The 27,224-nt window shown below is 39.1% G+C and overlaps 1 long non-coding RNA gene across 1 annotated transcript in view; it reads left to right on the top strand.

Annotated features, from left to right (window-relative positions):
* Positions 1-789: 789 nt before the first annotated feature.
* LOC126059527 (uncharacterized) overlaps positions 790-27,224 on the top strand; it is a 103,818-nt gene continuing 77,383 nt past the window's right edge. The window contains exons 1-2 of the long non-coding RNA XR_007513442.1: positions 790-938; positions 1,746-1,863. This is a non-coding gene — a long non-coding RNA (uncharacterized LOC126059527). The remainder of the gene's footprint in view (positions 939-1,745; positions 1,864-27,224) is intronic.

Below are 27,224 nucleotides of genomic sequence, written 5' to 3'. Positions count from 1 at the left end.
TTAAGATGACAGTTATGAAAGATGAAAAACCCATAAAAGTTGTGGGATAAAGATGTTCCAAACAGAAGTAAACTTTTAAATACCTCTGTGTGACCGTGTTGGTAATGAAGCCATTGGCATATGCGTGGCCAACTAACAAGAGTTGCCTAAATGATTATCCTCCACTCTGGTTTGTCACCTTGGTGTTATGATATGTAGCAATATTTTGAGTTTACAATTCCTGTTGTGTTTCAAATTCTTTATAGTTGGACAGTTTTTAGAGAAATATTCACGAAGTCCTTCATTTAGTAGGCTCATGTCTGAGGGTGAGAGCCGAGGGTTCTGGAATCATCCTAGGAGCCAACAGATAGCATCCACCTGCACATCTGTGGGTGGGGAGGGACTTCACCAGCTCTACCACAAATTTTCCCATAAAAACGGAGAAATGAGAATACTGGCATTTGTTTACCCTTTTCATATCAAATCTGAAACTTTAAAGGTCTTTAACTAGGTGGCACAAGAGGTTTTCAAGAGGCTACTAAACCAAAGGTGGGTGGTTCAAACGCACCCAGCAGCACTGCAGAAGAAAGGGCTGGCCATCTCCTTCCATAAAGATTACAGCCAAGAAGACCCTACAGAGCAATTCTACTCTGTAGCACATGGGGTCACCATAAATGGGGTCGCCATAAGTCAGGATTAACTCAGTGGCAATAGGCTCCCTTTCCTGTTTCACTTTCTTGCCAGTGTTTCCTGGAATCAACTCACAAATAAACTACTTGTTTACAATCTTGGTTTCAGAATCTGTGACAATGTTGTGACACCTTGAATGTCACAAGTTAACACCAGATATGTCATCAAGAATATTGGATAAAAGAAGACAGTGAAGTAATACCGTGAAAGTGCTGAAGGAAAACACTTGGATTCTAGAATTCTGTACTTATACAAATTGGCAGCTACAGGTGAGTTTGGACTGAGAAAGTATGTAACTTATAGACTATGTCTGAAAATAACTACTTATTAGAGGATGTACTAAATAAAGAAAGAAAATGGATCCAGAAGGAAGTAGGAGGATGTGTAAAAAAATAGCAATGAGAATCGTTGCTAGGTCTAAAGAATTTATTATGAAAAGAAAAGAATTTCCACAATGGTATGAACTAAAATTTCAGGCAGTTCCCACATCAGTATTGGTGGAGGCTAGGGGCAAAGCTGAGGAAATAAAAAGGCAGTAAGATTTTTGCATTGCTTTGAAGGAAATACAGTTACTAATTAACTGACTGCAGACTTTAAGACTAAGAAAAAAACAAAAAACTGTAACTAATTACCAAATTACCTCACAGTGGAACTTCTCAGTTGATAATGTTTTGCCATAACGGCTCTTGAAAAAGCACACATTTTTTTAGACACAACTTTTTTTTTTTTTTTTGGTATAATAGCTTTGTCACCTAAAAATACACTAAGCAAATACATTCTAAAATGTGGTATTTCAATATTCCAGTTTTAAGCAAAAGCACAATTCACAGATTTACTAAAACACCTTCTAGTCAGAGAATATCATATGAAACAAAACTAAACTGCAGTTCATATTTCGATGACTCGAAAACATTTTTATTTGCGAGCGTGTACCAAGTGAGAGAGATAAAAAGGTAACTTCTTCTACAACTCTTTAGCCTACCGAGTGTGTTTGCTTCTTCCATATATTTCAATATACTTTCATATGTTGCCTTTATTTTTTTAATATTTTTTTCTGCTATGATTTTATTTTTAAGAGTTTGGGTGCAAGATAAACTGTGAACTTCAAAATGTTGAATGTACCTCTCATAAAGTGACGTGCTCAGATACCTCCTCCACTAACCAGCGCCCATTCTGAAATCTCTTCATACTTTCGTGAGTATAATAAATCTGATTGTATTATGTACCTATTGGTTTTTAAAGTTTTGTTTCTATCTTATATAAAGTTGTTCAACTTATATATCTTTCTATTCATGCAAATTGTATGGGCCTCTACGATCGAAATAGAGCACATTTAATTTTTTTCCATTCAAATTGATAGATGGGTTTTCCCACCTCAGCTCTGATATAGAAGGAGCTTGGGAGTCATAGTAGTCCTTGGGTGGCACAATTGGTTGAGCGCTTGACTACTAACTGAAAGGTTGGCAGTTCGAACCCACACAAAAGGAACCTGGAAAGAAAGTCTTGGTGGTTTTCTTCCAAAAGCTCACAGCCATGAAAACCGTCTGGAGCACAGTTCTACTCTGCACACATCGGAATTGATTTCATGGTGACTTTGTTTTTTTTTTTAAGTCATCGCTCCTGTCATTAGAACAAGAAAAGCTGGACAAGCTGAACATCAGCAACGTTTCTGGGACCCATCAGAAAACTGAGGTCACAGGGCAAACCTCCAGCCCAAAACCTGGAGACACAGACACACACAGAGAGATATAGAATCTGAGATCTGCTTGCCTGGAGTAGAAGCCATTGGAAGCCATATGCTGTAGGGCTACTAACTTCATTAGTAATTTTGACAAATCACTGGAGGCTGAATGCTGACTCTCTTGAGAGTGAGAAATTCCTGCCTCCACCCACAGTCAAAGGAGGGCCCCCACACCATCTTGCATTTTCCTTCCAGGAATCCCACCTGCTTCTCCAAATGAGGAGCCAAGAAAAATCCCCTGTGGCCCTGACAAGGAGAGGGGAAAAAATGTCATTGTGTAACCCTCCTAGGTTCTTCTCTCTAACAAAGGCCTCGTCTCCAGGGAAAGACTTCTCCACATGGTAATATTAAAACCTTCTCCCACATGGGGGAAGAGATTTCCTCTCTTCTGCTGTCCCTTCTTAACTAATTAAAAAAAAAAAAAACAACAGACAAAACCAACAGGGGGCAGAGCTTCAAGGAAATGGATTGAGAATTCTGTTTCAATAAATGTAGAAAACATTTGACAAAATTCAACACCCATTTAGGATAAAAACTCTCGAAAAACTAGGAATAGAGAGAACTCCCTTAACCTAATAAAGGGAATTTTTTTTTTTTTAAATCTATAGCTAACATCATACTTATGGTGAGAGACAGAGTGCTTTCCCACTAAGACTGGGAACAAGGCAAGGACATCCTTTCTTACCACTTCTATTCAGCATTTTACTGGAAGTACTAGCTGGCGTAATAAGATGGAAAAATAATAATAAAGAAATACAGATTGGAAAGGAAGACGTAATAGTGTTTTTATTCATAAATGACATGATTGTCTCTGTAGAAAGCCCCAAATAATTTATAAAAACAAGCAAAAACACAAACCTCTTGGGACTGAGAAGAGACTATAGCAAGGTTGGAAAACCTGGTGGTGTAGTGGTTAAGAGCTACGGCTGCTAATCAAAAGGTGGGCAGTTTGAATCCACCAGGCGCTCCTTGGAAACCTTATGGAGCAGTTCTACTCTGTCCGATAGGATTGCTATGGGTCGGAATTGATTCAACGGCAATGGGTTAGGTTTGTTTTTTTTAATATAACAAGGTTGATTCCTTCCAAAGAGTACTGTATGAAAAGGAGGGGGACATATCCTTGATATGATGTAATAAGAATCGCACTTTACCCCTGTGATTTTCCTCCCAAGAATCCATAACCCCAGTCTAATCTTGAGTAAAACGTCAGACAAGCCCAAATTAAGAAACGTTCTGTAAAACACCTGACCCACATTCCTCTAACCTTTCAAGGTCATCAAGAACAAAGAATGTCTGAGAAGTTGTCACAGTCTAGAGGACTTTAAGGAGACGTGATGACTCAATGTAACGTGCTATCCCAAAAGGGATCCTGGAACAGAAAAAGGACATGAGGCACAAACTAAAGAAATCTGAATAAAGTTTGGGCTTTAATTAGTGATAATGAATTACTCTTGGTTTATTAGCTTTGGCAAATATACTAATATAAAATGCTAATAATAAGAGAAACTGGGTGCATCTTTCCAAATTTTCTGAAAATCTAAAACTAATCCCCAAATTTTAAATTTATTAAAAGAATAACGATGCCTACAAAACACACACACACAAAACCCTCATAAAACAAACAAAAAAAAAGCCTTTTTTTTTTTTTCCATTTAATGACTTTTAACTTCTTGCAAGATTATCAGGGTGGTTTAAGCAAGAATTAGGTGTATGTGTATGAAAAGTCTATCTTAATCACTAGAAAAATAGAATTTTAAGATATAACTCTCAGTAAAGAAAAAATTAACAATGAAGGGTAAAATAAAAAGAAGAAAGAGAAGAAAAAGTAAATAAAATGTACCAAATGGAAAGAAAATAAAACCAAGATGGCAGGAATAAATTCAAACATATCAGTAGTCATAATCAGTGCTGGGGCTTATGCTTATTAAAAGACCAAGACTTTCACAGTAAATTTTATAAAAATCCTTCCTTATACTGTTTATGAAAAATAAAGGTGACAACGGAAGTTTCAAAATGAATTAATGAATTATAAAAAACATATATGACAATAATAATAAAAAGAAAGCTTTTCAATGTTAACAATGGATGAAATATTAATATCTAAATAACTTACATGAGTTGAAATTGACTTGATGGCAATGGGATTGGTTTTTGGTTTGGTTTAAATAACTTTTGGACCAAAGAAAAATCAGAAAGTAACTGTTTAAAAAAGGAGATACTATATGTCATGGTCTACGAGATGCAGATAAAAATTATATTTAAATTTATAATCTTAAATGAATTGACTGAAAAAATATAAGCTACCAAAAAAAAAAAAAAAAAGAGTATGTCTTCAATTCAACAAACTATAAAATAGAATAAAAAATTAACCCAAACAATGTAAAAGGAAGGAATTACTAAAGACAAGAAGCAGGACCAAATAGGAAAAAAAATCAATGAAATCAAAGTTGAGTCTTTGAAAAGACCGATAAAGTAGGCAAACCCTTGACCAACTTGTCAGGACAAAATAAGAATGATGAGATGAGGGTGTCGTATGCTTGTTAATTCTACCCAAAATGATGTATAAATTCAATGAAATCTAAATCAAAATTACAATGTTCTTATAGAAATTGACAGGCTGATCCCACACTTACAAGCAATAGTAAATGAGCAAGAATAACCAATATTATTTTGAAAAAATCTTAAAAAGATGGATTTCTCTTATTAAATATAAAGATACATTACAATGATTTAGTAATGAAAACAGTGTGATGGCTGAGAGCCACTGATTCGGGAACAGGAGTTTCTTCCTGGTAGTACTGATGTGGAAAAATAAACTAAGCAGTTGTTAGTTGTGGGGACTTCTCTTTGGCAACAAACAGAGGAAAGGGGAATTTACTCATTTCCTTATGATTCATTCATATCATTTATATTACTTATTAAACATCTTACAACATACCAACCTTAGTAGCTATTCAATAATGTTAAAGTAAAATTAAACTGTTTTATGGCCCAACAAAAGAAATGTCAGTGCCGTTGTCACTGGTGACCTAAACCTTGCCAGTGAGTTAGTAATCCCACCCCTCACCATATACCTAATTTTCTACCAACCGAAGAGAACTTAGCTATGTATAACATACATCCTTTATTAAGATCTATAAAAAAGTGATATATTAAATATTGTTGTTGTTAGGTTCCATCGAGTCAGTTCCAACTCATAGTGATGCTATGTACAACAGAACAAAACACTGCCCGGGCCTGTGCCTTCCTCACAATTGTTGTTATGCTTGAGCCCATTGTTGCAGCCATGGTGTCAATCCATCTTGCTGAGGGTCTTCCTGTTTTTCACTGACCCTCTACTCTACCAAGCGTAATGTCCTTCTCTAGGGACTGATCCCTCCTGATAACATGTCCAAAGTAGTTTTGCCATCCTTGCTTCTAAGGAGCATTCTGGTTGTACTTCTTCCAAGACAGATTTATTCATTCTTTTGGCAGTCCATGGTATATTCACTATTCCTTGCCAACACCACAATTTAAAGGCATCAATTCTTCTTCCGTCTTCCTTATTCATTGTCCAGCTTTCCCATGCATATGAGGTGACTGAAAATACTATGGCTTGGGTCAGGCGCCCCTTAGTCTTCAAGGTGACATCTTTGCTTTTCAGCACTTTGAAGAGGACTTTTGCAGCAGATTTGTCCCATGTGATGGGTCTTCTGATTTCTTGATTGCTGCTTCCATGAGTGTTGATTATGGATCCAAGTAAAATGAAATCCTTGACAACTTCAATCTTTTCTCCGTTTATCATGATGTTGCTTATTGGTCCAGTTGTGAGTATTTTTGTTTTCTTTATGTTGAGGTGTAATCCATACTGAAGGCTGTGGTCTTTGATTTTTATCAGTAAGTGCTTCAAGTCCTCTTTACTTTCAGCAAGCAAGGTTGTGTCGTCTGCATAACACAGGTCGTTAATGAGTCTTCCTCCAATCTTGATGCCCACCCCCCCATTCTTCTTCATAGAGTCAAGCTTCTCGGCTTATTTCCTCGGCATACAGATTGAATAGGTATGGTGAAAGAATATAACCCTAATACACACTTTTCTTGACTTTAAACCATGCAGTATCTCCTAGTTCTGTTCGAAAGACTGCCTCTTGATCTACGTACACGTTCCTTGTGAGTGTAATTAAGCTTTCTGGAGTTCCATTCTTCACAGTGTTACCCATAATTTGTTATGATCCACACAGCCTAATGCCTTTGCATAGTCAATAAAACACAGGTAAACATTTTCTGGTATTCTCTGCTTTCAGCCATGATCCATCTGACTATATCAATGTTCTGCTGCTATTCATAAGGTTTTCACTGGCTAACTCTTTTCAGAAGCAAACAGCCGGGTCCTTCTTCCTAGTCTGTCTTAGTCTGGAAGCTCAGCTGAAACCTGTCCACCATGGGTGACCTTGCTTGTATTTGAATACTGGTGGCATAGCTTCTAGCATCACAGCAACACACAAGCCTCCACAGTATGACAAACTGAGAAACACATGGGGGTATTAAGTATAACATCACCATATTTAAGCCCTCTGAAGTTTAATAAATAAGTAAACTATTAAAAATGACCTCTTCCCTCTCTCATAGTACCGTCTCATTTCCTGTGGTCCATTTGTGAAAAACATGTGAACAGGGAGGGAAAATGACTGCAAGCAAAATGTACTTGAAGTTTCTTAAAGACAAACTCCATAAAAAGGGAAAGGAAAGCTCATTTCCAAGAGGCATTTGTATCATACAGTTTTCAACAAATACATTTCAGAAGGTATACAACCAGAATGCTCAATAGAAGTGAGGTTGGCAAGACGACTTTGACTTGCTTACGTTGGACATGCCATCAGGAAAGACCAGTCACTAAAAAAGGACATTATGGTTCTTAAAGCAGAGGGTCGGTGATAAACAAGGGAAACCCTCAATGAGATGGATTGACACAATAGCCAAAGCGATGGGCTCAAACATGGTGACAGTCATGAAGATGACACAGGACCCAGCAGCCTTTTGTTCTGTTATTCGTAGGTCTCTGTGAGTCAGAGCTGACTCAGTGGCACCTAACAACAACAATTTGTATCATAAGAAGGAGTCATAGATTATTGGAGTTGGAAAAAGGCATGGGTAAGATCCTTGGACAAGACGAGGAGATGAAGGCCCAGAGAAATCAAATGACTTGCCCAAGGTCATAGTTATTTAGTATCAGAGAAGAAATAATACATTTTTCTAAAACTGTTTCTCATGTTTTAGTCTTTTTCCTCCTTACCAAATTTAACGTTTTCTATACAGCTGTTGAGATAACCTACTGATCTCACAAGCTAAATCAACACAAGGGACATATCTCGGAAAATGCCCCCAAACTGCCTGCCTTTCATTATTGAAAACCACGGGATGAAAGTCTTTAATAACTCATTGCACAAGAGAACCATTACTGTCACCATATACCACTCAGCCATATATTATAGCTTTTTACTTCTCCACACAAAATTGCTTTGAAATTTACATTTGCTATAAAGGATTCAAGTCCATCACTATTAATTTTCTTCAACAAATTATCTTTAATTATCACCTCTTTCCACCTAGGAAGAAACCTCTCTTGTACTCCTGTCTCCATGTAGCTCTCAAGAGGAGTTTCCCCAACATGAATCTTTGATGGTGGTTTTATATTCCTTTTTGCCCTCCCTTGTCAGGCTCACACAGCCTACTTAGAGGTATGGAAATTCACGGTGTTCTTGGCTCCACATTTCCTACAGACATATGAAATCTGGTCTCTCTAAGCAGAAGAAAAATATGGACACTTTCCAGCTTTAGCCTATGGACAATTATCTAGAAACATTCCATTTTAAGAGATTCAAAGCAGCTTTGAAAGCCCATCCATGATTGATTGCCTAACATCTCCTATACTACATCTAAAGAAACTTCTTGAGATTCAGCTATCTTTCTGATGCATCAAGAATCATCTTTACTCTCTCCCTCATTTCTGGAGTCCTGGTTGGGGGGGAGGAACTAATTTAAAAGAGATAAGGGGAGAAATCCAAATATTGTATTTCATGATTTTTTTCATTTAATTTTTAATGCTTCTTTACTACATGGTCCTTGGAAGAAAGGCCTGGAGATCTACTTCTGAAAAATTAGCCACTGAAAATCCCATGGAGCACAGTTCTACCCTGACACAAATGGGGTCACCATGAGTCAGAATCTACTCAATGGCAAATGGTTTTTATAATAGAAATATCATGGTGTTTGGAGTAAGACATTCAAATCTTAACTCTACCAAAAACTTACACAACTTATTAACTCAACCTTAAATATAAAGCTATTGTAAGCTTAACTAAGTTTAATGGGTATAATATCTGACCTTATTCATGGCATCTTCAAGGAATTACATTTGAATTGGTTTCACCTTCCAGATTCAGTTAGGTAATGTTTTTGTCTGTACAGTAATCATTTGTTTGCAACTAACAAAAGCCCAAATCAAAGTAGCTTAAGCAAAAAAGGGAATTATTGACTTGCATAATTGGGAAGTCCATGCATGTCTCTGGCTTTAGACACAACTGGATTAAGTTTCTTAAACAATGTCATCACAGCTCTTGACTCTATTTATCTCTGCCTGGAATTGTTCTGAACGTAAGCACTGACTAAGTACCTGTCCAGATAGCCAGTGAAAGTTTCAGACCTTCAGCCCTCTCTCTTAATAATCCCTCAGTCAAGGGAACTCTCTCCTACTTTCCATATATCAAGCTCAGAGAAGATTCTAATTGGCTTACTTGAGTCATGTGCCCACCCCTAAGCCAGTAACGGCAATTGGGGGAGGAGCTCCTCAGTTTGGCCTGCCTGAGTCAAGGCCTACCCTTGTGGCAGAAAGCAGAGCACCATAATTTATATTCTAATCACAATCACATGGAGTAAGGGAGGAGTGCTCCCAAAGAAAGCACAAGAAGGGATATTGGAAGTAATAGTGAAGGGGAAAAATAAAACAAAATAAAAACTTTAGCTTCCACTGTATATTACAGTAAATCAACAAATAAGCATTTGGCTTCTTTTTTTCATAACCTGATTCCTCTACCCCCACCTCACCCCTTTGTCTTGTTTAAGGATCTTCAGTCTATGTTAAACTCGCTGCCATTAAGTCTATTCCAACTCATAGCAACCCTACAGAACAGAGTAGAACTGCCCCATAGAGATTCCAAGGAGTGCCTGGTGGATTTGAACTGCTGACCTTTTGGTTAGCAGCCATAGCACTTAACCATTACACCACCAGAGTTTCTATGTTAGGTATTAAAAAATTGCAGCCTGCAGGCCAAATCTGGCCCACTACCTGTTCTGTAAATAAAGTTTCATGGAGCACAGCCAGGCCCATTTGTTTACATATTGTCTATGGCTCTTTTTACACTACATTAGAGTTGAGCAGTTGCAACAGAGACCATATGGCTTGAAACGTCTATAAATTTACTATCTGGCCCTTTTCAGAAAAAGTTTGCCAACCTCTTATCTATGTTCCAAACGTAAAGATAATGAAAGATATAGAAAAAAGGCTTACCGAGAATATTTTCTTAGAATAAATAGAAATATTGATAACAATTTTTTATGTGATTTACATCCACAATTGTTCAGGAATAAAAAGCATTTTAGAAGTTAGAAAAATAATCTTATCAAAATAATGTAGATGGGTCAGTCTATGCATACTTTAATATATTTGTCAAATATGTTATATATATATTTGTCAATGGCACTACCATCCATGAAATTCACTCAAGCCCTTTAATTAGGAGTCATCTTTGATTTCTCCATTTCCCTCCCTCTTCACTTCATCCATTCAAGTCCTGTTAGCATTACCTTCAAAATATATCCTGAATGCCTCTAGTCTTCATCTCCAGCTTCTTCTCTAGGGCAAGCCAACATCATTTCTTCTGTAGACTGGTGCAACAGTTTTCTAATTGGCCTCCCAACTTCCATTCTTACTCATCTGCACTTCATACTTCCCTCAACAGCCAAGAGGAACCCTTTTTAAAATAGATCAGGGAATAGTTTTCGCTTCCCTAAAACCCTCAATGGCTTCTCATTTTGCTTAGACTGAAATTTAAACTCTTGACTTTGGACTACAAGTCCGTACTTGAACTGGCCCTTGCCCACCACCCAACCTCCACTAAATTCACTCTAACCTCTTTGCTCCACTCCAGTTAGCAAGGCTTATTTTGTTCCTAGAATATTCCATACTTATACCCACTTCAGGACTTTTGCCCTGCCTCCCTCTGCCTGAAACTTTCTGCCCCATCCTCACATGGCAGACAAATTTCAACTCTTGATTGAACTCCCCAAAATGAAGTGGCCCCATCCAATCTCTCTTTCATATATCATTCAGTTTTATTTGCTTTATTGAATGTATTGCTGCTCAAAATCCCCTTATTATTTAAGAATTTTATTCTCTACTATATCCCTGTGCCTAGAAGAATCCTTGGATCTTAAGAGAGAATACATAAATATTTCCTGAATGAATAACTATAAAATAATTTTCCCCTCCCCTTTTGTATGCTATATATAATTGTCTATAAAATAATATGAAAAGTAACACTATATTTTTATCTGGTTACCACCTGCATTATGAGATCTATATTATGTGTAAGTACAAAGTAATTCACACCCAAAACCTTATTATTTTTCAGTTATCATCTACTTGCTAAAGCTTGATTTCCTAACATGGCCCAGGTGATTGGAAGGTTATGAATACAAAGATATATACTAGATCAATGACTCATTTAATGAGATGCAGCAATACGATATTTATGTCTTTCTTATTATCATAGAATTTGAATAATCACTTCATAATTAGATCCAGCTCATCTACCTCCTTCAATTACTGAAGAGATTTTTAATCTTGAGTCTTTTTTTTCCATTGGTTGAAGTTAATGATTATCGGCTAAAGTAGATTTGCACAAATGAGTACTCTGAGGAGTAAGAAATGCCAACTCTGTTTATAAATCAAGGAAGCTGTACATTTTGACCCAGGAACTGTTGACTTCAGGCAATCCTAAAAAAAAAAAAAAAAAATTGTCATCATCAATATAATGTTCATCATGATTAAAATCACATGAATTTTGAAAATATTGTGAGACAGAAGACATTTACTGATTCTCTGTTACAGGACATACAGAATTTTAACTGATCCTAGACACAATGAAGGTCCATTAGGGCATCTGCGTTACTCTTGCCGTTAGTTGCTGTCGAGCTGGCTTCAACTCAGGGCAAGCCTTATTTATAACAGAAGGAGACATTGCCTAGTCCTGTGCCATCTTCATGATCTTTGGTGTGTTTGAGTCCATTGTGGTTATCGTGTCAATCCATCTCATTGAGGGTTTCCCTCATTTTTGTTGGCTCTCTATTAAACGTGATGTCCTTTTCTAGCAATTGGTCTTTCCGGGTGATGTGTCCAAAATTAGCCAGTTGAAGTCTACATAATTTAAGCATTTATGCACCATGACTGAGCCTTGCTGGTTCAGAGTTATTCTGAAGATTCATTAAGTAGAAATCGTCACGTAGCTTGAAATTGATGTACTAATCCACACTCTTGAGGGACAACATTTCAGTCAGGTACTAGCCACTTTTCTGAGCTAATATCCCTAGCTCATATTTGTCAACAAAGATATTTTGATTCAAATGCCGCAGTAAAATACAGGTACAATGCCTACCATGTATTTTTGACTTAAAAATAATACCAAAAAGCAAACAAGTTGATTTGTCTTTTTTTTTTTTATGACCTCCAACTTAGATTCTGGTGGGAATGGCTTTTTCCTCAGTACTCATAAATCAGCTTGTATTATTCCACACCATAAATTTTATCCAAAAAAAATCTCAGATTTGTTCATTGTTATCCTTTTCCTTTTACAAAACTAAATACTGCCTTTCCCTTTTGCTCTTATTCTCTGACACTTCTCCTAATCTTAGGGGTCTTATGTGGAAACTGTATTCATACTTTGGGGTATAAGTCTAGTCATTAAGGTGATAGGAACTGAATTAGAACAATGCACTCTCTGACAATCTTGCTAACCATCTTTTCTGTCTGTTCCCACACACTTGGTGCTATAGATTTCAGTACAAATAAAATTACCTTTGACCAAAATGACCAAAACCAATGTGAATTTATTTTGTACATTACATGCATTATTATGCTAAAGAAGAGCCAGAGAGTTCAGAAAGGTTCAGAAAGAATCTTAGCCTTGTCATCACATGGGATTTGTAGCATTTTCCCCACCATGGAGTCTCATCAGGCGACCGTTAGTCTCTTATGAACTAAGATCAACATGTCTACCACTCATTGACTGATTGTAGAATCAGAAGTTTAATCTTAGGCTTTCCTGGGTGTTTCTTAGAAATATGTGGCCAATGTTGCAGAGAGGAGAGGAGAGGAGAAAACTCTAGTAGGTATTGAATATGGTTTCCATAAGTGGATCAAAAGCAAAATTGAGAAATCCTTGGCGATTTTTCTGTCATACTTCTACAAACCTGCTCCTTAATCTGTGTTGTTGTTATTGTTAGATGCCAACCAATCAACTCATAGTGACCCTATAGGACAAAGTAGAAGTGCCCCATAGGGTTTCCAAGGAACAGCTGGTGGGTTTGAGCTACCGACCTTTTGGCTAACAGTCAAGCTCTTAACCACTACATCACCAGGGCTCTAGCCCTTATTTTCTCACAAGGGCTTGGTCGTCTTGCTTATTCATGGTTGACCCAATTTCTAACAGAGCCACTCCTGAACCCTGTACATAAAACTTTGTGCTCCTGATTATTTTCTTATGAGACTTAGTAAGAAATTGCTAGGTAATACTGTAAAAACATTTTTAAGGACCTTAATATATATTGCCAAAATGGTTTCCATTTATTCATCTGAGAACTGACACCCATCTGTCGGTGGAGGCTTGCATGATGCTATGATGCTGAACAGATTTCAGCAGAGCTCGTAAACTAAGATGAACTAGGAAGAAAGGCCTGGAGATCTATTGATATGATGGAGTCACTCCATAGTACAAACAGTTAATATGCTTGCTGCTAAGCTTGGAGGTTCGAGTCTGCCTAGAGGCCCCTTGGAAGAAAGACCTGGTCATCTACCGCTGAAAAATCAGCCATTGAAAACTCTGTGGAGCACAATTCTACTCTGACACACACGGGCTTCCATGATGGCAACTGGAGCTGGAAAAATTGATGTGATGGTAAGAAGGGGGCAGAAGGAAGAATTCCACGATCCTACAATTGTGTCTTTTAGTAAGCTTGTACACTTGGGCTGTGACCTTAACAAGTGCTTCTCACTTTTTCTTTCTTTTTTAATTCCCCTTAGGCGAGACAGGAATGGTAGAGGAGAGAGGGGTCTAAAGTTGGGTAAGATGGTTTCCCTTGAGGGCAAACCATTGTTACGGAGAACACAGTACACTGGAGCTATTGCAAAATGGTTAATTTATTTCTCCCCCTGCCAGACACTGGAGGGGACTTTTTCTCCAATTTTCATAATGAGAACCTGGTGGGGCTCCAGGAGGCTGGACCTCCAGGAGTTATAATCTACAGAGTTTGTCCAAACTTCAAACCCAAAAAATTAAACCCATTGCCGATGAGTCAATTCCAACTCATAGCGACCCTATAAGGCAGAGTAGAATTGCCCCATCAGGTTTCCAGGGCTATAAACCTTTACTGAAGCAGACTGCCACACGACTCTCCTGAAGAGTGGCTGGTGGGTTCAAACCGCAGACCTTTTGGTTAGCAGCTGAGCTCTTACCCACCAGGCCATCGTCTCCAGCAATTAGTCAATTAACTTTTAAGTGTTCCTACCAGATGCTAGCCTTTCTTCCTAGTCTTTGGAAGCTCCACTGAAACCTGTCCACCACAGGTGACCTTGCTGGTATTTGAAATACCTGTGACACAGCTGCCAGCATCATAGCACCAGGCAAGCCCCCACATTACGACAAACTGACACAGAGTAGGAAGATCTGTCAATCTACTTCCAAAAATTAGCCAGTGAAAACCTGGTAGATAACAGAATACTGTCCTAATCTTCGACTCTTACTTTGGATATCATTAAAAAAAAAAAAAAGGAAGGATGAATTGCTGGAGAAGGAAATCATGTTTGGTAAAGCGGAGGGTCAGTAAATGCAAGGGAAACCCTCAATGAGATGGATTGACACAATGGCCACAGCAACGGACTCAAACATACCAAGGATCATGAAGGTGGCACAGGGCCAAGCTACGTTCGATTCTGTTTTACGGGAGGTCGCCTTGAGTCAGAGCGGGCTCCACGGCAACCAGCCACCACCAGGTGCAGGGGTCCGAGGGGCTTTCTGGTCCCGAGGGGCTTTCTGCTCCTGGCAAGTTTGGTAAGTTGTGATTTTCTGGATCTGCCCATATCTCCGGTTTGGGGGCGGGGGTGGTTTGCCCTGTGACCTCAATTTTCTGATGGCTCTAAGAATTGTCAACTTCCAAATTTTCAGCTTTTTTCTTGTCGTGAGGGCGAGAGGGACTCTTTGCAAGCTCTTTACATAGCAGATCAGAAACCTTCCTTATCTGTTTGAATAAGATTTTGTGTATTTAGTGATATTAGCCCTTTGCCATAATTGTTGCAAATATTCTTCCTAGTTTGTTGTTAGTTTTTAATCTTTGTATTGTTTTGTAGATATACAGGACTTTATTTTTACGTGTTAAACTAGTATTTTCATTTGTGATGTTTCCTTTGCTTAGTCTTTCCTAATCCAAACACCTAAATAATCTCCTAAATGTTTTAAAGACTTTTATGTTTTGAATTTTGAAGTTAATGATCTAAATGCACTTTTTCTCCCTTAGTAACTATCCAATTGTTCCGGAGCCATCTGTTGACTAATCTTTCCCATTCCCTCTCTACAAGTTTTGGATGGTTTCTTTTTCATATATTGCTATTTTAAACAGTAGAGTCTGTTACTAACCTACCTATTCCATTTGTCTGTTCGTTTATCCCTGGGGCCGAACTGGTTTAGTTATTGGAGCTTTACACTGCGTTTTAATGTCTGGTTGTGTTGGTTGCAGCCTGTCTCTGCTCATACCTGTTTGTTCCCCCAGAAGCGTTTAGAACGTTATCAAGTTCTGAGGGGCGGGGGGAAACCTTCTGAAGTGTTGGTTTGGAGTGTGTTAACAGGTATGTCTTCAAATGCGGGAACTCTGTTCTGGACAATTCATGTATCACATATATTACTTGGTTTGCTAATTCAGGCTTCCAGGGCTGTAATCCCTGAGTTGGGGCTGATTTGATGACAGCTAGTAAAAAAAAACAGGAGATACTAAAATCTGAACACCTGCTTTTCAGGTCAGATTTCACCACCCCCAGCATCTACCTGAGGGAGCCGTTTAATTTCTGCTTTGTCACGTATGAAAATGCAGGCATTGTGTTGTCTCACTGTGAGCTATTGTGAGAGAACTTTTGTGGTCCAGAATGTATCGGACAAATGCCAGAGGTCCAGGCCTGGTGCCAGACTCTGGAGCTCTCTAAGCCTTCTAATGGCTGCCATACCTACTCCACAGTTGTACCAGCCCCCTCCAACTCTACTTTCATTGCTCTCTACAGGAATGTTTTTGTTGTGTTTTTAGTTGTGTTTTAGGTGAAAGCTTACAGCTCAAATTAGTTTTTCATTCAAGAATTTATACACAAATTGTTTTGTGACATTGGTTGCAATCCTTGCAATGTGTCAGTACTCTCCTCCTTTCCCTTTCCACCCTGCATGTCCATTCTCCAGTTTTCCTACCCCTTCTGCCTTTTCGTCTTTGCTTTTGGGCAACTGTTGCCCGTTTGGTCTCATACACTTGAATGAACTAAGAAGTATGTTCCTCGCATGTGTTACTGTTTGTTTTACAGGCCTGTCTAATCTTTGGCTGGAAACCCTGGTGGCAGTTCCAATCTACCAGGCTCTCCTTGGAAACTCCACGGGGCGGTTCTACTCTGCCTATCGGGTCGCTATGAGTCGGAATTGACTGGACAGCAACAGGTTTGGGTTTTCTTCTTTTTCTTTTTTCTAATCTTTGTTTGGCTGAAAGGTGGACTTTGGGGGAGCTTCAGTTCTGAGTTAGCAGGGTGTCTGGTGGCCCGAGTCTCAGGGGTTCCTCCAGTCTCTGTCAGACCACTCTGGTCTTTTTTTGTGAATTTGAATTTTGTTCTACATTTTCCTCCTGCTCTGTCCCAAACTCTCTATTGTGATCCTTGGTGGTAGCTAGCTACCATTTAGTTCTTCTGGGATCAAGCTTGTGAAGGCTATAGTCCATGTGGTCCATTAGTCCTTTGGACTAATATTTTCCTTGTGCCTTTGGTTTTCTTCATTCTCCTTTGCTCTGAATGTGATGGGACCAATAGATGTATGTTAGATGGCTGCTCTCAATCTCTTAAGACTCACCAAACTAGGATGTAGAGCATTTTTTTATGACCTGTGTTATGCCAATTGACCTAGATGGCCACTGAGACCATGATCCCCAGCTCTCAGCCCCAGTAACTTGGTCCCCCAAGGTGTTTGGATGTGTCTAGGAAGCTTCTATGACTTTGCCTTGGTCAAGATGCACTGACTTCCCCTGTATTGTGTGTAGTCATTCCTTTCTCCAAATTTAAATTGTCTACTATTTAGTGATTTCCCCTCCTCACCCCTCCCCACTTTTGTAATCATCAAAGATTGTTTTTTTCTGTATGTAAGTCTTGAGTTTTTACAGTAGTGGTCTCACACAATATTTGTAGTTTCGAATTTGACTTATTTCACTCAGCATAATGCCCTCCAGATTCATCCGTGTTGTGAGATGTTTCACAGATTCATCATTGTTCTTTATTGTTATGTAGTACTTCATTGTGTCTATGTATCATAATTTGTTTATCCATTCATATGATGGGCATGTAGGTTGTTTCCATCTTTTTGCTATTTCGAATTATGCTGCAATGAACATGAGTGTGCACATGTCTATTTGTGTGATGGTTCTTTCTCTAGGATAAATTTCTAGGAGTGGGATTGCTGGATCGTATGGTAGTTCTATTTCTAGCTTTTTAAAGAGGCACCACATTATTTTCCATAGTGGCTGTACCATTGTTCATTCCCACCAGCAGTGCATAAGAGTTCCAATCTCCCCACAACCTCTCCAACATTTGTTATTTTCTGTTTTTTTGATTTGTGCCAGTAATGTTGGGGTGAGATGGTATCTCATTGTAGTTTTGATTTGCATTTCTCTAATGGCTAATGATCGCAAGCATTTATTTCCTCATGTGTCTGTTAGATGCCCAAATATCTTCTTTGGTGAAGTGTCTTTTCATATCCTCTGCCCATTTTTAAATTGGATTACTCGTCTTTTTGTTTAGAGGTGTTGGATTTTTCTGTAGATTTTAGAGATTAGACCTTTGTCGGATATGTTATAGTCAAAAATCTTTTCCCAGTCTGCAGGTTCTCTTTTTACTCTTTTTGTGAAGTCTTTTGATGAGCCTAAGTGTTTAATTTTTAGGAGCTCCCAGCATTCTAGTTTATCTTCTGATGTTTGTGCGTTGTTAGTTATGGTTTTTATTGGTTTAAAAAAATGTTTTTTTCTTTTTACGGTATTTATGCCATCTATTCGGGCCCCTAGCATTGTCTCTATTTTTAGATCCATGAGCTTTATCGTCTTAGGTTTTGTATTTAGGTCTTTGATCCATTTTGAGTTAGCTTTTGTGTATGGTGTGGGGTATGGGTCTGTTTCATTTTTTTACAGATGGACATCCAGTTTTGCCAGCACCATTTGTTAAAAAAGACTGTCTTTTCCCTGTCTAATGGACTGTGATCCTTTGTCAAAGATCAGCTGACCACAGGTGGATGGATTTACTTCTGGATTCTCTATTCTGTTTCATTGGTCTATGCGTTTGTTGCTGTACAAGTACCAGGCTGTTTTGACTCCCGTGGCTGTATAATATGTTCTGAGATTAGGTAGTGTGAGGCCTCCTACTTTGTTCTTTTTCTTCCGTAATACTGGGCTTCCTCTTTCCTTTCCATATAAAGTTGGTGATTAGTTTTTCCATCTTGTCAAAGAGTGCTGTTGGTATTTGGATCCAGATTGCATTATATCTGTAGATTGCTTTGGGTAGGACTGACATTTTCACAATGTTGAGTATTCCTGTCTGCGAGCATATGTTTTTTCCATTTATGTAGGTCTCTTTTGGTTTGTTGCAGTAGTGTTTTGTGGGTTTTTTTTTTTTTCCGTATAGGTCTTTTATGTCCCTGGTTGGATTTATTCCTAAGTATTTTATTTTTTTAGGGGCTATGATAGATGGCATTGTCTTCCAGATTTCCTTTTTGAAGTTCTTTTTTTTTGATGTATAGGAATCCAACTGATTTTTGTATGGTTGAGCTTGTATCCTGCTAGTCTAATGAATCTATTAGTTCCAGTAGTTTTCTTGTGGAATCTTTGGGATTCTCTATGTATGGGATCATATCATCTGTGAATAGGGATAGTTTTACTTCTGCCTTTCTAATTTGGATGTCCTTTATTTCTTGCCTTATCAGGATCAAGTTTTGTAATTAATATTATAAAAGCAAATACTCCAGTGCTTAGCGGGTATCTCGATTTCATCCTGCTATAAAGTGTAGGGGTTCTCGGGTGGCTCAGATGGTTAAATACTGGACTGCTAGACAAAAGGTTGGCAGTTGGAAACCACCCGAAATGCCGTGGAAGACAGACCTAGTGATCGATCTGCTTCTGAAGGGTCACAGCCTTGAAAACCCCATGGAGCAGTTCTACTCTGCACACATGGGGTCCTCATGAGTTGGAATCGGCTCCATGTCAACTAACAACAACATAAAGTGAGTAGTCTTAAAGCAAAGCAAACAGTGATAACCCCCTTCATGCCAGAAGAGCTTGAATATGGGTATATGGAGTTCTCTGAAAAAGCAGAGGGAAGAGAAGCAGAGGTTGGTTTCCTATGTGTTCATCCTGCGTGAAGAAAGGAAGAGCGATAGGTCTGAGATGGGGTCAGGCAAATAGCTAAGACGAAAAAGAAAAGAGGCACTGAAGTGATCCCTTAACAACCAGCTGGTCCCTCATGTGAGGATGGTGAATTTCGATGAGGTTGAAAATCTCCCAAGCTCCTGGCAGCGCTGGTTCCTTCCTCAAGCCTCAGAGGAAAGGCAGATCCCAGAGAGGCCTCCCAGAAGGCACAGCTCCCTCCCCTCTGAGGCTGGGCCCCGCATTGTCACATACTCCAGCAAACCTGAACAAGCTAATTTGTAATCTTAGGTGGAAAATGATGGTCGCACAGTGTCTGTCATGGGCACTCTCCCTGCCAGTTTAAACAGCTGATTAGTTAGCACCACTGGAATCGATCTGCATCAGTTCCACCTGCTTGCACCCACCAGGAACCACTTTATTGTAAATCAGTCATTCTGAAAACATCTCACAAAGGGGCCAGGCTTTGCTAACAAGCCGTCAAGTCCTGCTGCCTGTTGCAGCACCCAGCAAATGAGGAGTGCAACCAACATTTATTCAGAAATTATCTCTTCAGATTCTTTGGAGCCTGGGCAGTGGGTGGAGATGCAGGGACAAATCGGGGCTTTCTAATGTGTACACGTACGCATGTTGAAGTTTGCCTATCGGTTTCCCTGGATAGGGAGCTAAGGTTTGACTAGGTTCGCCCTTAAAAAGAGAGAGAAAAAGAGGGGAGGAGGTAAAAGATCTGAACAGACACTTCACAAAAGGAGATATTTGGATGGCCATAAGCACATGAAAATGTTCTCAACATCACTAGGCATCTTTGAAAAGTAAATTAGCACCACAGCGAGGTTCCTACACCATCACCAGCAAGACTAAATTGAAAGACTGACAACACCCAATGTTGGTGAGGGTGTAGAGTAAGCTGAACTTTTGAACATGGTTGGAGGGAGTGTACAATACAATTACTTTGGAAAAAAGATCTAGCAATTTATTATAAAAGTAAACATCCACCTTCACGACAGATCGGTGATTCTGGGTAGTATAATCATATAAGAGAATAGTGTTTGGCAGTACAAAGGAATGAAATGCTGATATACACAGCAACATGGGGAAATCTCAAAATCATTTTATGACATTCGAGAGCAAGTAACACTTAATCTGTGATGGGGGAAAAATCAGTGTAGTGGTTCCCTCTGAGGAGGTGGGAGTGAGGATTGACTGGGATGGGGTGGGTGTAAGGGAACTTTCTGGATTGATGGTCATGTTCTCTATCTTGACAGAGGTTTCGATCACACAGGCATGTGCATATGCCAAAATTCTGTGAAAGATCCAACTAAGATTTTTTTTCTTTATGTGCAAATTTTACCTCAAAAGAGAAGTGTAAATAAATACTGAACTTAATGATACATTTGCTGGAGCATTGGAAGTAAAGCCCATCAGTGTTACTTTAAAATGCACTTAAAAATAAGATTGATTAGAAGGAAGGACGGACAGACGAATAGCTAGGGTATAAAGCAAATACAAGACAACCTTAGTGGTGGGAAGTTTACAGGTATTTACTATAAAATGCTTTCAGCTTGTCTGTATGTTGGAAATTTTTCTTAATACAATGTTTGGGGAGAGGTAAATGAGGTGGACGGTCTTCATTATCTGGTCAGCATTAGTTCCCTATCTGAATGTCCCATGGGTCTCTAAATTGATCTTTGTCCTTATGTATTGACTATCAAAAAAAACCAAACCAAACCCAGTGCTGTCGAGTCAACTCTGACTTGTAGTGACCCTACAGGACAGAGTAGAACTGCCGCATAGAGTTTCCAAGGAGCACCTGGAGGATTCAAACTGCCGACCCTTTGGTTAGCAGCCATAGTACTAAACCACTACGCCACTGTGTATTGCCTATAAAAAACCCAGTGCTGTCGAGTCAATTCTGACTCATAGAGACCCTAGAGGACAGAGTAGAACTGCCCCATAGAGTTTCCAAGGAGTGCCTGGCGGATTCGAACTGCCAACCTTTTAGTTAGCAACCGTAGCACTTATACAATGTTAAATTTCCCTCAGGGGAAAGATGTCCAGAGATTGTTTTCCAAAAGCCTTCAACAAAATGTATTCAAATCTTTTTAGTTAAAGAGTTGGGGCAAAGGCATTTTGTCTTGAAATATTTTCCCTCTCCCTTTGTGACTTGTGTCTGAATGTGGGCAGGAAAGCCAGAGACAACTGCGCTCCCATCCTGGGCAATTGAGAGGTCTATTGCTCGTGTTTGATTAGAAGACATGGTGGTAACAACCTGGCTTTGCCGAGTGTGGTCCAGATAGCCCCATGCAGTAGTCGCTAAGCTCATTTGCTGACAAATGATTACATGTCAGCACTGCATGGCTGAGAGGGTAATTGTGTGATTATGACTCTCTGGTAAACCTTGCATCAGAAGGCAAAACTCCGGAAGTAGTTTGAGCAGTGGGAAAGAGTAAAATTGGCCTGCAAGGGAAAGCAGCTGAATGCCTATGGCCCATCAACTTCAGTGGGGGCTCGTGGAAGCACAGATGGGAGAACCAGTTTAAAGTCACCGGGGAGACTGGCAATGAAATATAACGTGGTTAAAAGGAACTTGGACTTATAAGACTTGGCAACAGGATTTAAGGATGCTGTAGGCTGTGTTGAAACCATTGGTACTGATGTGGAAGCTAGGCACCCTCCTGATAAATTTAGCTTTGTCTGAGTGCAAGTCTCAGCTCATGGCTTACTAGCTCTGTGACCATGGGTAAGTTTCTCTGCTCTTCTAGACCTGTGTTGTATCTTATCTGAAAAGTGATTTAAATAATTGCTGTGCTCATATGGTGGTTGTGAGGATTGGGTGAGCTAGGTAAAAAGCCAAGAATAATGTGGGGCATGGGATCAGCATCATGTAAATGTTCAGTATGACTTTGGGCAAATTGCCCTTCCCCTCTGGGCCTTGGGCGGTCTCGGGTTACAGCAATACTGTGTTAGTCTCCAAATATTACTCTCTGTTGCTTGACTACTATCTGCCCTCCATTCAAGTTGAAATTTCTTGTTCTGGGCATAGGCTATAACTTATCACAGTAAGCAGAATGAAAACAAGACTTGAGCAAGCCTGTTTTAAACTGAATACGTACTTCTTGAAGATTCTTTTGGAGAATTAGGACATGGGGTCCCTCCACTTCTGAGTGGCTATCTAGCACCTCTAGGTCTTAGTTTCCTCTTTTGTAGAATGAGGATAATAAGGCCAGCTTTTTCGGGGTTACTGTGAAGATGAGAATAATGTATGTAAAGTGCCCGTCACTGTATCTGGCACATAGTTGATTAATAAATGATATATGCTAGTGTCTGTGTGTATGTGTATATATATATACACACACACACACACGCGTATATATATATACCTATATATGGAAACCCTGGTGGCATAGTGGTAAAGTGCTACAGCTACTAACCAAAATGTCGGCAGTTCAAGTCCACCAAGCACTCCTTGGAAACTCTATGGGGAGGTTCTACCCTGTCCTCTAGGGTTGCTATGAGTCGGAATCAACTCGAAGGCAACAGGTTTGGTTTTTTGGGTTTTTTAATACCCATATACATACATATGTACACATACATATAGTATTAGTAGTAGTATATTAGTGTTAATATTAACTATTATTCCAAAAACTGCAACTAGATGAATGAGAATTGCAGGTGAATATTTATTTAGGCATGTATGAATCCTGTTTTTCAGGTCTAGGCAATTTAGAAAGCAAAAATCCAGCAAATGTTCCATTTACCTGTGTTTTCTTCCTGATTCTATTTTATAAAATTTTATATATAATAACAACAAGTTATAAATTATTTAATACTCCAGATAGAGCAAGGGTTAAAAGATGTCCATGAAGCACTTATTTAGTAGTAATAGAATGGTAGTGGTAGTAGTGACATTTATGGTAACAAACTATACAAAGTGCTTTTCAGTTTAATGATTTCACTCAAATCCTCTTTCTTCTTATCACTGTAAAACCACTGAGTGAAAATAACACGTAATCCTAACTCTACATATCACGGATGAGCAAATTGAGAACACAGAAAACATGTAACTTTTCTCTTTCTTCCATTACACGTTTGATAACCTGCCAAGTGCTCATCATCGTGCTGTATGTTTTATACACAGAGGACTAAGTCCTCATAACTGTGTACAAGGGCTTAAAATCTAGGTAAAATGGTATTTTTCAAGGTCCCACCAGATGTGCCTCCCCAGAAAAGTTTCTGGTTGAAAGTATATGTGAACCTCTACATCCTGCCCATCACCCTGGTGATCTTCACAATCCATGTGGGCACAGGAAACACTCAGAAGTCCGAGGGAAACCTGTGCACTCTATTTCACCCGGCACTTCAAAAATTACTTGGCCACAGAATCTTTTTTTTTTTAATTGTGCTTTATGTGAAAGTTTACAATTCAAGTCAGTTTCTCATACAAAAACTTATACACACATTGACCCTAGTTGTTCTCCCTACAATGTGACAGCACACTCCCTTCTCTCCACCCTGTATTTCCTGTGTCCATTCAACCAGCTCTTGTCCCCCTCTGCCTTCTCATCTTGCCTCAGAACAGGAGCCGCCCACATAGTCTCACGTGTCTACTTGAGCTAAGAAGCACACTCCTCACCAGTATCATTTTATGTCTTACAGTCCAATCTAATCTCTGTCTAAGGTTTGGCTTCAGGAATGGTTTTAGTTTTGAGCTAACAGGGACTCCGGGGCCTACATCTTCTGGGGTCCCTCCAGTCTCAGTCAGACCACTACGTCTGATCTTTTACTAAAGAGTGACCCCACTTTTCTCCTGCTCCACCAGGGGTTCTCTGTTGTGCTCCCTGTCAGGGAAGTCATTGGCAGTAGCCACGCACCGTCTAATTCTTTCAGTCTCAGGCTGATGGAGTCTCTGGTTTATGTGGCCCTTTCTGTCTCTTGGGCTCTTATTTTCCTTGTATCTTTGGTGTTCTTCATTCTCCTTTGCTCCAGGTGGGTTGAGACCAATTGATGCACCTTAGATAGCTGCTTGCTAGCTTTTAAGACCCCAGACACCCCTCGCTGAAGTGGGATACAGAATGTTTTCTTAATAAACTTTGTTATGCCAATTGACTTAGATGTCCCCTGAAACCATTGTCCCCAGACCCCTGCCCCTGCTACTCTGTCTCTCGAACTGTTTGGTTGTATTCAGGAAATTTCTTAGCTTTTGGTTTAGTCCAGTTGTGATGACTTCCCCTCTGTTGTGTGTTGACCTTCCCGTCACCTAAAATAATTCTCGTCTACTATCTAATTAGTAAATACTCCTCCCCCTCCCTCCCCATGCTTGTAACCATCAAAGAATGTTTTCTTCTGTGTTTAAACCTTTTCTTGAGTTCTTATAATAGTGGTCTCATACTGTATTTGTCCTTTTGCAGCTGACTAATTTCACTCAGCATAACGCCTTCCAGATTCATCCATGTTATGTTTCTTGGATTCTTCGTTGTTCATTATTATTGGGTAGTATTCCATTGTGTGAATATACCATAATTTGATTACCCATTGATGGGCAATGGGTAATCAAATTATGGTTGTTTCCATCTTTTTGCATTTGTAAACAGTGCTGCAATGAACATGGGTGTGCATATATCTATTTGTGTGAGGGCTCTTCTCTAGGATATATTTCTAGGAGTGGAATTGCTGGGTCGTATGGTAGTTCTATTTCTAGCTTTTTAAGGAAGTGCCAAATCGATTTCCAAAGTGGTTGTACCATTTTACATTCCCACCAGCAGTGTGTAAGTGTTCTACTCTCTCCACAACCTCTCCAACATTCATTATTTTGTGTTTTTTGAATTAATGCTAGCCTTGTTGGGGTGAGATGGTATCTCATTGTAGTTTTGATTTGCATTTCTCTAATAGCTAAGGATCATGAGCATTTCCTCATGTATCTTTTGGCTGCTTGAATGTCTTCTTTGGTGAAGTGCCTGTTCATATCCTTTGCCCATTTTTAATTGGGGTATTTGTCTTTTTGTTCTTGAGGTTTTGCTGTATCTTGTCAATTTTAGAGATTATATGCTGATTGGATTTGCCATAGCCAAAAATTTTTTCGCAGTCTGTAGGTTGTCTTTTTACTCTTTTGGTGAAGTCTTAAGTTGGAATCAACTCAATGGCAGTAAGTTTGAGCTTTTTTTGGTTTAGTGAAGTCTTTGGATGAGCATAAGTGTTTGCTTTTTAGGAGCTCCCAGTTATCTAGTTTCTCTTCTGGTGTTAGTGCATTTTTAGTAATGTTTTGTTTACTGTTTATACCATGTATCAGGGCTCCTAGCATTGTCCTTAATTTTTCTTCAATGATCTTTATCATTTTAGATTTTATATTTAGGTCTTTGATCCACTTTGAGTTAGTTTTTGTGCATAGTGTGAGGTATGGGTCTTGTTTCATTTTTTTGCAGATGGATATCCAGTTACACTAGCCCCATTTGTTAAAGACACTCTTTTCCCCAATTAACAGACTTTGGGCCTTTGTTGAAGATAAGCTGCTTGTAAGTGATGAAGTTATATTTGGATTCTCAATTCTCTTCCATTGGTCTGTGTATCTATTGTTGTACCAGTACCAGGCTATTTTTACTATCATGGCAGTATAATAGGGTCTAAAGTCAGGTAGTGTGAGTCCTCCCACTTTGTTCTTCTTCTTCAGTAATGCTGTACTTATCCAGGGCCTCTTCCCTTTCCATATGAAGTTGGTGATTTGTTTCTCCATCTCATTAAAAACGCAATTGGAATTTGGATTGGAATTGCATTGTATCTATAGATCACTTTGGGTAGAATAGACATTTCACAATGTTGAGTCTTCTTATCCATGAGCAAGGTATGTTTTTCCACTTACGTAAGTCTCTTTTGGTTTCTTGCAGTAATGTCTTACAGTTTTCTTTGTATAGGTCTTTTATGTCTCTGGTTAGATTTATTCCTAAATATTTTATCTCCTTGGGTGCTATTGTAAATGTTATTGATTTGGTGATTTCCCCTTTGATGTTCTCTTCATTGGTGTAGATGAATCCAGCTGATTTTTGTATGTTTATCTTGTATCTGGATACTTTGCTGAAATCTTCTATTAGTTTTCTTATGGATTCTTTAGGGTTTTCTGTGTATAAGATCATATTGTCTACAAATAGAGATAGTTTTACTTCTTCCTTACCAATTTAGATGCCCTTTATTTCTTTTTCTAGACCAGTTATTGTGGCCAGGACCTCCAGCACAATGTTGAATAAGAGTGGTGATAAAGGGCATCCTTGTCTGGTTCCCATTCTCAAAGGGATTGCTTTCAGACTCTCTCCATTCAAGATGATGTTGGCTGTTGGCTTTGTATAAATGCCCTTTATTAGGCCACAGAATCTCTTTGCCTGTGAGACATTTATTCATATTTTTGGGAAATCCGTAGTGGAAGGGGATTGTCATGGATTTAATTTTGTCCCACCAAAAATATGCCTTACCTTTGGCTAGGCCATGATTCCCAGTAGTATGTAATTATCCTCATTTTTTTGTGATCTATGTAAGTATCCTCCATTTTGTGATATTATGTAACTATTCTACATTTTATGTGTTGTAAATCCTAAAGCCTCCATGAGGTAGGATTAGGGTGGTGTGTATCTTGAGTCTCACTGCCTTACTCAAGACACACCATTACTCAGGTCACATCCTTGCCTGAGTCACACCTTTTCTCTCATAAGACATAAAAGGAGAGAGAAGCAAGCAGAAGGAGAGATATCTCACTACCACCAAGAAAGAATAGCTGGGTGTGGAGTGCCTCCTTTGGACCCAGGGTCCCTGTGCTGGGAACCTCCTAGACCCAAAAACCAAACCCAAACCCACTGCCATGGAGTGGATTCCGACCCATAGCAAC

This window comes from Elephas maximus, chromosome 16 (genome assembly GCF_024166365.1).
Source record: "Elephas maximus indicus isolate mEleMax1 chromosome 16, mEleMax1 primary haplotype, whole genome shotgun sequence".
NCBI lineage: Eukaryota > Metazoa > Chordata > Mammalia > Proboscidea > Elephantidae > Elephas > Elephas maximus.
This window is presented reverse-complemented; position numbering and strand designations above follow the sequence as displayed.